Here is an 11,038-nt window from a genome sequence, read left to right as displayed (position 1 = left end):
CCGGGGTCATACAACCCCAGCAAGGTGCTCATTTAACCTCCTCTTAAAGACCCCCAGGGTAGCAGCCAGCACCACTTCACTTGGAAGTTGGTTCTAGATCCTAGCTGCCCGGACTGTGAAGTATCCACATCCTTCCTGAAGGGGGGGGCAAAACTGGCTGCACTACTCCAGCTGTGGCTTCACTAATGCCAAATAAAGTGGGAGAATGGCATCCCTTGTTCTGCTTGAGATGCATCGGTGGATGCATGTCAGACTTTGCTTTGCTTTGCCAGCTATGGCATTACATTGGCGGCTCACATTCATCTTGTGGTCAATCAAGACCCCCAAGTCTCTTTCATTTATGGTGTTAGTGAGTGTATCACTGCTGAGCCGATAAGTATGCTGCTGGTTCTTCCTCCCAAGATGGAGCACCCTGCACTTCTCTATGTTGGAGGCCATCAGGTTTTGGTCCACCCACCTTGCAAGTGTGCCCAGGTTGGCCTATAACCCCAGCCTGTCTTCCAGTGTGACTGCTTTCCCCCATAGTTCAGTGTCATCCACGAACTTTGCCAGCCCACATCTGATGTCTGAAATGAGATCATTAATGAAGATGTTGAAGGGTCCTGGCCCAACTACTGAGCCATGGGGGATGCCACTGGTCACCCTGTGCCACGTTGATTCACTCCCATGAAGTAGTGCTCTTTGGGTCTGACCCTGGAGCCAGTTCCTCAGCCGTAGGACAGTGTGATGGTCAAGGCTGCAGCTCCCCAGGTTAACCATGAAGACATCATAGAAGACTAAGTCAAAGGCTTTCTTGAAGTCCACATAAATGACATCAACCATCATTTGATCCCCTCAGACTTCCAGTCTATGGCAGTGGGGCTGGACTCAATGGTCTCACGAGGTCCCTTCCAGTCCCTAACATCTATGAAATCTATGAAACCTTGTTTCCCTTGTCCAGGAAATGTGTCACTTGTTCATAGAAGGAGACGAGGATGGTCAGGCAAGACCTCCCAGTAACAAAGCCATGTTGGCTGGCATTCAAAAAGTTGTCTTCCATTAGCCTGTTGCTGATGGATGCCTTGATGCTTTTCCCCAAGATCTCTACAGGATGGACATCAGACTGATTGGTCTGTAATTCCCTGGATGCTCCATCCTTCCTTTCTTGAAGATTGGGATCACGTTGGCTCTTTTCCAGTCTTCCAGAACCTCACCCGAGCACCACAAGTTTTCAGATATCTTTGCCATAGTGTGCACTATGATGTCCAATAGCTCCTTCAAGACTCTCGGGTGCATTCCCTCCAGGCACACCGACTTCTGGATGTCTAGCCTTTCAAGGTGTTTCCTCACCTAATCTATGTCAATTGTGGGCCCATCTCCCACTACAGCAATGGTGTGGGCAGGGTGCCAGCCACTGCCCAGAGTGCCAGTGCAATGGCACGTCTGCAGCTGGCAGGGCCAGGAGGAGGAGTCCAGGCAGAGCAAACCTCTAGCACCTGGGGGCCGTGGCCCTGCCCTCGGAGGAAGGCTGAGTTGTTGACCTGCTCTCAGAGCTATTTCTGCTCTTTGGCAAGTGGCAACTGGAGTGAAATGCAGTCGCAGGGCCCCCGCACCCAGGCTCCCCTCCCAGGCCAGTGCCCTCCTCCCTGAGGGGCAGCCACAGGCCCTCGCATTTTCTCCTCCAGATCGGACATTTCAGCCCAGTTGAAAGAGGGGCAGCAATGAGCAGTGGGCACCTGTGCAGAGCCCTCCACAACCCTGTGCCCCTGGCTGCCCTTGCCCCTCAGCCCAGGACCTCCTACCCAAGACAACTTTGTCTTGAGAGAGACGTCTTGTGCCCTGGATCAGGGGTGAACTGCATCTGCTTACTATCAAAAATGAGCCTTCAGGATCCTGTGCCAACATCCAAGTGCTGCGCAGCATGTGCTAGATCACAGCTGAGCTCCGTGACTGAGGGGAGGACGGATGGGGCAAGTGTGTGACTGTGACCAGCTCCCGCCCTGCTGTGATGGGGCACGAGAGTCCCTGGCCTGTGGCTGGGCAGGAAGCAGCTGGTGCCGGGAGCAGCAGGACTGAGCAAAGCAGGGAGGGTTTTGCATGGGGCTGTAGCACTGTGGGAGGGCCGCTATGACTATGTTCACAGTAATAGTCTCCGGCATCACCAGCTTCCACATGGCTGATGGTAAAAGTGAAGTCAGTGCCAGACCCACCGCCACTGAACCTGTTAGGGATCCCAGAGGGGTGGCTGTTTGTGCTATAGAGCAGGAGCTTAGGAGCCTGCCCTGGTTTCTGCTGGTACAAGTGCATATAGCTGCTGCTAACACTGCAGCTGGTTTTGCACTGGATGGTGACTGTGTCTCCTACAGACACCACCATGGACTCTGGAGTCTGAGTCACGAGGACATCCTTGCTGGAGCCTGCATGTTGGAAACAATCAACATGAAAACAATGTCGGACAGATCAAACCCAATGATGATCACCAAAGTGAAATATTACTGCCATTAAAAATATATATATATATATCTCCATTTTGCTCCAGAGCATATATCTCTGCTTGTTCTTTTAAACATCCCAAATGACCCTGGGCTGTTAACCCATAATCCAGACTGTCTGTGTATCAAGTCATCACTGTCACAATGTTAGTAGCAAACCAGTAATTTGAGCTGATCTGTCCTGCTGCCCTTAGTCTGCACCCAGAGCACAAGGAGCCAGAGGAGCTGAGTCTGCCACAGCATCTTGCTGCTTCTGCACTAACTGACACGGAGCTGAAAGACACCAAGCGTTAAACCGGCCCCTTTATAGCTGCTTCCCAGAGCAGGGTGCTGCTATAGGGGTGGAGGTATGCAAAACAGTTTTTTTTTTTTTCCAAAGCAGCAGCTCGATGGAAATATGCCTTCCCTGGGCCCCATGGCAGAGAGTTCAGGGAAGGGGCTAGACACAGCTCTGCTTTGTGCTAATGCCATTACAAGCAGAGCTGCCCCCCCCCAAGGATCAGGACCATGTGCAGGTCTCCTATTCCTGGGCTCTGGCTCCTGTCTTTCTGAACAGTTCTTCACAGGGCTTTGTCATCCCATTGCGCTCAGTAGACTTAGTTTACATCTGCTTGGAAATCAACTCAGGTGCTGTCTGTGGACCATCGGAGCGCCCCGGCTCTGCCTCCCTTCTGACCATCTCTATCCTGCTGAGTGTTTCCCAGCTCAGAGGTTGTCATGGGAGCAAACTGGGAGTGAACACCGGGCTCTTTTTGAATAAGTGAAGAGCTCCCACGGCCGCAGGGTCAGGATTTCACCTGGGAAATTTCACCGTCCACTCTCCAGTCCCTTCCACTGGCCCCCACTAAACACCAGTGTGAGAGGCTGGAAGCTCAGGTCATGCTGGAGTCCTGCCCTGCGTTGTGTCACCCTGTGCCCTGTGTAGAGGGAGGAGAAGGGGACATAACGCATGGCCAGTCTGACCTGGAGAAGGAGACCCTGCTCCAGACAGTGCGAAGATCCTCTGTAGAAATACCAGGACCACTCAGGTGGTTTTCCCAGGGACTAGGCATAACCCCCTTTCTGGCATGGGGTAGCACCCACAGGGGTGATGTATATTTAACCTCCCACATTCATTTCCCTTGGGAAGATCTTGGCTTTACTCCCACTTTATGTAAATGGGAGATTCCTCCCTAGCTTGCTCCTGTGGCCGCATGGCTGAAGGCGGGTGAAACTCGGGGGCATCCAAACCCCAATCCTCCAGGCTTGGGCCTGCACTAGGATGCCTGCCAAATGAACTGGAAACATCTGAAGCCCCAGGTGGGGGTGGAGGACGCTTGCTGGTAGTAGGCCACTTACAATTCTTGAATGACACGTGGACTTGGAATTGATTCGGCTGATTTGGCTTGGAAGACAAACACATTTTACATTAAAAAAAAAAAAAAAAAGGATCCTCTGTCAGTGTTGGAGTCTGCCACTCACTCTGGGGTGGCAGGGATGCTCAGTGCCTCTTACTACATTCCTGATGCTGTCACTTCTGACCCCTTCATGTCCCCTCCTTACTGTCTTCCCTCTTTGACAGCCAGGCACTGGTCTCTCACCCTGCATCCATCGATGGCAGTGATTCCCAACCCAAGCGCTGCAGCAGCCCAGGACACTGGGACAGCCTCTGAAAGGTATTTCCAGAGTCCAGAGTCCCCTGGGAGCAGCTCCCTGCCCTGGGCCTGGGAGGAGACCAGAACCACGACCGGGGTTGTCCCTTCTGGACTCTGGAGCAAGGGGGATGATGGGCCAAGGTCTACACCATGGAGCTGGCAGTGAGGAGGGACACTGTGTGTGGCTGGGAGCAGGCTCCTGGGGGCGGTTGGAGGTTTGTGTGGGAACTTGGTAGCAGTTAAAAATAAAAAAGAGAAAACCTCTAAGATGGGGAACGTTTCAATCCAAAATACAATCCTGAGAGAATTGAGGAGAAAGACACAGCTCTGAAGTGGAAAAAGAGAGGTTCAACATGCTGCCGAGGCGAGTGCAATGTGTGACGGGCCCTGGGATGCAGCGTCCGTGCTTTATAAAGAAACAACGTTCCCAGGTAACGCATCGATTGTGTCCTTACAGCCCCGGGTCATTGCATATGTCTGTTGACAGGGAAAGATCTTCACAAGACAAGGCAGGCAGCTGAGCGCCTCCTAAGAGACCACTGCTGGTGACATAAGGTGCCGGTACATGAGTGTGAAGGCTGCTCTGATGTGCTTTAATCACAGCTTGTTGGAGCAGACTAGATTACAAGAGTCTGCTGTAGCCTGGCAATTACCATGCTTCAGAAGCATCCCATGTGTCATCCATCAGCGTTCCCACGCTTCGAAATGGCAGCAGGGGTACTCGAACCAAAGGCCGTTGAATGACCTTTAGCTCAAGCGCCCCCACCACCATTTTGAAGCATGGGAGCGCTGATACATGAGATGCTGCAGCGGTGTAATTAGAGCAGCTCCCAGAGCCACTCAGGATATAAGGGGCTGTGTCGGAGTGGAAGAAGTGATGAGTGAAATGCATGAGTCTGAGCAGCACCCGCCTCTGCTGTAACGGCTCAGCAGTCATTGGCCGGTGCAGGAAGCAGCTGGTTTCAGGAGCCGCGGGACACGAACAGAGCAGGGAGGTTTTTGTACAGGGCTGTAGCACTGTGTGAGGGGTATTATAATACTGCTGACAGTAATAATCTCCAGCATCACCAGCTTCCACCCGGCTGATGGTGAGAGTGAAGTCGGTGTCAGACCCACTGCCACTGAACCGGTCGGGGATCCCAGAGGGGCGAGAGGAAACACTGTAGATGAGGAGCTTTGGAGCTTGTCCTGATTTCTGTTGGTACCAGGCCATGCTGCTGCTACCACTGTATTCGCTGGCTTTGCACTTGATGGTGACGGTGTCCCCTGCAGACACTGCCAGGGACTCTGGAGTTTGAGTCAGAGCAATGTCTCCACAGACACCTGAAAGAAAAGGAAAATAAATGTGTGCCCGTGCAAGTACCTGGTGGTCAGAGGATCAACATCAGCTGCAGCAGGATTGAGAGACAGAGTCTGTTATAAATGCACTAACACTCAAGTAGGCCCTATTGCTTCAGCCCCTGCTAGAAAGAGGCTGTGCTGGGTGGCTGGGCAGCCCATGGCTTGTGTCCCAGGCTGACAGGCTGGTGTTTGTCCTGCACATCCGCCTCCCCCAGGACCTGCACTCACCCTGCACAAGGGCAGCCAGCAGCCAGAGCAGTGCGGGCTGTGCCAGCATCTTGGAGCTGGGGCCTGGCAGGTGAGGAGCAGTGCCCATGCAGTGTGACAGGGACAGTTATACCTTGGGGACAGGGGGATGAGCCAGGCATGTGTCACTGTGCAAATGAGCAGACTTATGCAAATATGCAAATACTCTCCCTCCCTGTTTACTAGGACAGGGCAGACCTGGCTGGCAGAGCAGCCTGCACTTCAGCGACTACAGGACTCTGATGGTACCATAGCCTTAGTTGTGTTGCCAGGCCTCACTGCCTGCTTAGGGCACCCCCAGGAATCAGGGCTCATCCCAAACATCTCCCAGGTGGAAGCAGGGGTCAGGGGAGAGCAGGACGGCTCGGTGCTGCTCTGTGCCCCATGTGAGGGGAACGCACCGTGCTGCTGCAGCAGGAATCTCCCATCCCTGCTCCAGTCCCGCTGACTGCAGAGCTGAGCCCTTGCCCCTGGGGCCCAGCAGGACCGAGGCGGCAGCTGGAGTGAGGAGGGCCCGAGCTTGTCCTGGTTGTGCTGGTGCCAGGCCAGGCTATGGGGGCAGGAGTCCTCCCTCGTGGCATGAAGGATCCTGGCTGCTCAGTGAGGCCAAGAGAGGACCCAGCAGCTCCTCAGCCTGGGAGCCAAGGGCTGGGTGTAGAGCAGGACTTGCCCAGGACCCTGCAGGTGTCTGTGAGGAGCAGGGAAATGAACCTGGTAGGGGAGACACCAGGATGATGGTTTGGGTCCAGGTGGTTTTACTGGTCTGGTGGAAGAGATGCCCTTCTTCTCAGCCCTTAATGACTTGGGGTAGCTGAAGGTGAAGACCTGGCCCTTGTACTGCAGGCAGACCCCCCTCACCCAAGGGTCTTGTATAGTCTCCCAGTGGGAGGATCTGGGCTACACATTGTACGATGTTATGGGATTGCACTTGGGCTTTCCCCTAGTTTGCTCCTTTGTCCTTTTGACTAGAGGCAAGCGAGACCGGGGGGCATCTGAACCCCAGGCCCCTGGGCTTGCATGTAGGATGCCTGCCATGCATTTAGGATTGTCTGAAGCCCCAGGCTGAAGAGGGAGGTGGGATGCTTGCCGGGGGTAATGCCACACAGACTTGAACGAGTGAGTTCTGCCCACTCAAAAGAATTTGGAACAGATTTGGTTGGAGACGTGAAATTAAAAAAAAAAAAAAGCAGGGAACTGACCTTGCTGACAGCAGGGTTAGTGCCCAGCCACTGGCTGGAAACCTCATGGGCTCCTTGGAGCAGATAAGGCAGTCAGAGGAGAGAGACGTCGATGCTGTGGGGAATGGATGAACATGTAGTGTGTAAGAGGCCTAGGACATAAAGGCTGAGAGCTGTGACTGAGTGAGAGAGCCGAGGGGTGGGTGCAAGAACATGACCAGCACCTGGGTGTGCTGTAACAGGGTGGCAGGGAGTCACCAGCCTGCAACTGTGCAGGAAGCAGCTAGTGCCGGGAACAGCAGGACTGAGCAGAGCAGGGAGGGTTTTGTACAGGGCTGTAGCACTGTGGGAAGCCCGCCGGTACCCTGATGACAGTAATAATCTCCAGCATCATCAACTTGAACCCGGCTGATGGTGAAAATGTAGTCATCACTGCCAGACACGGTGCCACTGAACAGGTCAGGGATCTTGGAGGGGCAGACCTTTGTGTAGTATAGAGAAGGAGCTTAGGAGCCTGTCCTGGTTTCATCTGGTACAAGTGCGTGTTGCCACTAACACTGGAACTGGCTTGCACTTGATGGTGACTGTGCCTCCTGGGGACACGGCCAGGGACTCTGGAGTTTGAGTGATGAGGAAGTCCCCGCTGGAACCTGATGGGGGAAATAATGCAAAGAAGGTTGCACAGTGATGATGCGAGCACTGACCAGCCTTTTTTAATCTATAATTTTCTTCTAAGAATCTTAGTTGTATTTATACAACGGGAGACAAAGAATGGCATCAGGAGTCTTCCTTATTCCATGCTGAACAGAATCAGCCTCTGGACCTTGGAAACTACTGACAGCTGGGACCTGCTTCCTCCCTGCTGCTGCCCTTACCCTTTGCCCAGAGCACGAGGAGCCAGAGGAGCTGAGTCTGCCACAGCATCTTGCTGCTTCTGCACCGACTGACACGGAGCTGAGAGACACCAAGTGTTAAACCAGCCCCTTTATAGCTGCTCCCCAGAGCAGGGCGCAGTCACTGGGTTGCCCGTATGCAAAACAGGAGCTCTGTGTCAATGTGTCTTCCCTAGGGCCCAGGGCAGAGGCTGCAGGGACAGGGCCAGAGACAGCTCTGTGCTAGGAGAGCAGCATCGTTTTCTGGCAGCAGTTGCTGTGCACCAGATCAGGACAGAAGATGGCACCGATATCTTGTACTTCTGACTGGCTCGGGAAATACCAAGGTGGTTTTCTGTCCAGTGCAATGCAGACAGCCCCCTTAGGAGAGTCTGCAATAGCCCCTCATTGGAGGATCTCGGCTACAGGCCTATTTTCTGGAGATGGAGGATTTCTCCTTAGCTTGCTCCTTTAGCTTTTGGGAAAGGGCAGGTGAGATTTTGGGGCAACTGAACCCCAAGACCTATGTGACTTGGGGCCTGCATGTAGGATGCCTGCCATAGATTTGGGAGTGTCTGAACCCCCAGACTGAAGAGTCTGGGAGGGAAATTACATGCTGGTGGTAGCACCACAGAGACCTAATCACTGAGCTCTGCCTGGTTGATGGCATTTGGAGCTGATTTGGCTAATTTGGCCTGAGACACTACATTAAAAAATAAAAACAAAAACCCTCCCATACCAGCTATGGAAGGGCAGCATAGGACCCCTGCCCCTCAGCTCCTCTGTGATCAGTACACTTTGTTCCTCAGCTAAATGTGTCCAACTGGAGTCAGACAAGGTCCTTAGGGGCTGTCCCCACTCTTTTGCGCCCAGGCCTCCTCCCACTGAGGCCCAGGGTAGCTCGTCACCCCTGGTGCATTTCTGATCTGGGCTGACTTTGGAAACCTTCTTCCCCCTCCTTGCTCTCACCCCTCCACTGACCCTCAGGCCTGTGCCAGGGCCCAGATCACTGCAGAGCCCTTCTGCACGGGCACCTTCCAGCCCTGCTCTCTGCTTTCTCTGCCTCAGGGTGTCCCCTTCCCAGCACCCACCTCCTTGCCTTTCCCCTTCTGCACCTGGCCCCAAAATTAGCTAAATCATTTCCAGACTCCATCAGCTGAGCAGAGCTCAGTCGCTCGGGTCCTTGTGGGGTTACCACCGGCAAGTATCTGACCTCCCAGATTCTCCGACCTGGGGCTTCACATACTCCCAAACACATGGCAGGCATCCTACATGCAAGCCCCGAGCCCAGACCTCTTGGCATTTAGATGCTTCCAAGTCTGACCTACCTTACCCAAAGGCCAAAGGAGCCACCTGGGGAAACCCCCCATCTGCATAAAATAAAGTGTGTAGCTGAGATCCTCCCATGGGGGCTCTGGTAGACTCTCATAAGGGATTTCCAGGGGACAGATGGAGCAGAGGGACCTGTGTTCCTGGCAAATGCTGTGTTCCCTGGGTGTTGTGGTGGGAGCAAGCAGCAGATGAGGAAAATGTTCTTGTGAGAGCCCTGGATGCCAGCACACTTCAACATCAGGACAGTGGTGAGAGGGACAGGGCTGTTGTCAGCACAGCCAGCAGTGCTCACGCAGCGAGTAGAGCAGGGAGGTTTGTGTCCTGGTCTGTGTCCCGTGAGAGCAGAGCTACAGGCCTGAGACAGGAGTCATCTCATGCATCTCCCTCCTCCATGGTACTGGTGAGGAGTGTGTAACCAGTGCCAGACCCACTGCCTCCAAACTGGGACCCCAGAGGCCAGGGGGAGCTTCAATAGATGAGACATTGAGGAGCTTGTCCGGGTTTGTGCTGGTCCCAGGAAGCACCAGAGCTGCGGAGCCTTGAATTGTCCTTGCAACTGATGGAAACTTTTTGTCCTGGAGACGCAGGGGGGGATTGTGGGGTCAGGGTCACGAAGACCTGCCTGGAGGAGCTGCAGTCTCACCTGAGGAAGATCCCTGCAGGTGAACGGCCGTGGCTGTGAGCAGAGCTGGGGTTTGTACAGGACTGACACTGGTTTGTCCAGTAACGGTGTCAACACCCCCGCACTACCAGCATCGCCGCCAAAGCCGCAACTGTGACCCGTCCCTGAATTAACAACTCAGCTGGCTTCAACCCGCAGATTTTCCCAAAGCAGCTGGGTCCTGATGCTGGGAGGCCAGATCCCTCCTGCCCTGACTCTTACCCAGGATCTACAGGGCTGGAACAAGAGTAGCTGGATCTGAGCCATCATCTTGAGTCTTGGGAGCTGCCTGGTGCTGCTTGAAACACCCTGAGTGTTTGATAGCTCCCAGAGAGAGAAGCTCCTGTACAAACAGCCCATGTGTGCAGGGTCCTGGACTCCCTGCACTGAGCACAGCTGTAGGAGCAGCTTCTTGGGCCTCCACTCAGGGTCCTCGGGGGATGGGATGGTCTGTGCCTGAGGCACAGGAGTCGTGGGGTCCAGTCTTGGCTCTGCTGCTGTTTTGCATCTCCCTTTGGTGAGACATCTTGGCCCCACACCCAGTAATATCTGTGCAATGATCTGCATGAGCAAGGGCTGCAGAATCAGACCCTGGGTGCACAGTCCTGCCCCAATGAACATAAGTGGTAAAAACCCATTGATCTCAGTGGCAGTGGAGACGACCCAAAGCTCTCAGTGCCGGGTTGGCTGGGGCAGTCTCTCTACAGTCCCACAGCATTTGCCCTGCTCTGCACCTTCATGAAGCCGGTTTCATCCCCTTCTCTTCCATGGACTGGCCCTGGTGCCCTGGAAGTGCTGTCATAGACTCCAACCAGCCGTGAATCCCTCCCTGTTTCCCGGTGCCGTGCAGTGCTTAGGGTGAAACAATGAAGGTCTCCCAGCAGCATCTGTCACAGCCCAGAGACTAGTCAACAGAGCAGAGAGGTTTTTGCATGGGGCTGTATCACCGTGTGAGGGAAGCTAGTACCCTGCTGACAGTAATAATCTCCAGCATCTTCACTCTGAACCCCGCTGATCATGAGGGCGTAGTCAGTGTAGCCTCTCCCAATCTGACGGCCACTGAACCGGGACGGGACCCCAAAGGCAAGGCTGGTGCCACTATATATAAGAAGTTTAGGAGCTTGGCCTGGTTTCTGTTGGTACCAGGAGAAAGCATTGCCTGTGCTGGAGCTGGCTTTGCAGTTGATGGTGACGGTGTCTCCTGGAGACACTGCCAGGGACTCTGGAGTCTGAGTCATCACAATGTCCCCGCTGGAGCCTGCATTTCAAATGAAACAGGAATGAGCAGAAAAGAGATGTCCAT

The sequence above is a fragment of the Alligator mississippiensis genome, chromosome 2 (genome assembly GCF_030867095.1).
Source record: "Alligator mississippiensis isolate rAllMis1 chromosome 2, rAllMis1, whole genome shotgun sequence".
Classification (NCBI taxonomy): Eukaryota; Metazoa; Chordata; order Crocodylia; family Alligatoridae; genus Alligator; species Alligator mississippiensis.
The sequence above is the reverse complement of the archived record's forward strand: the minus strand, read 5'-3'. Positions refer to the sequence as shown.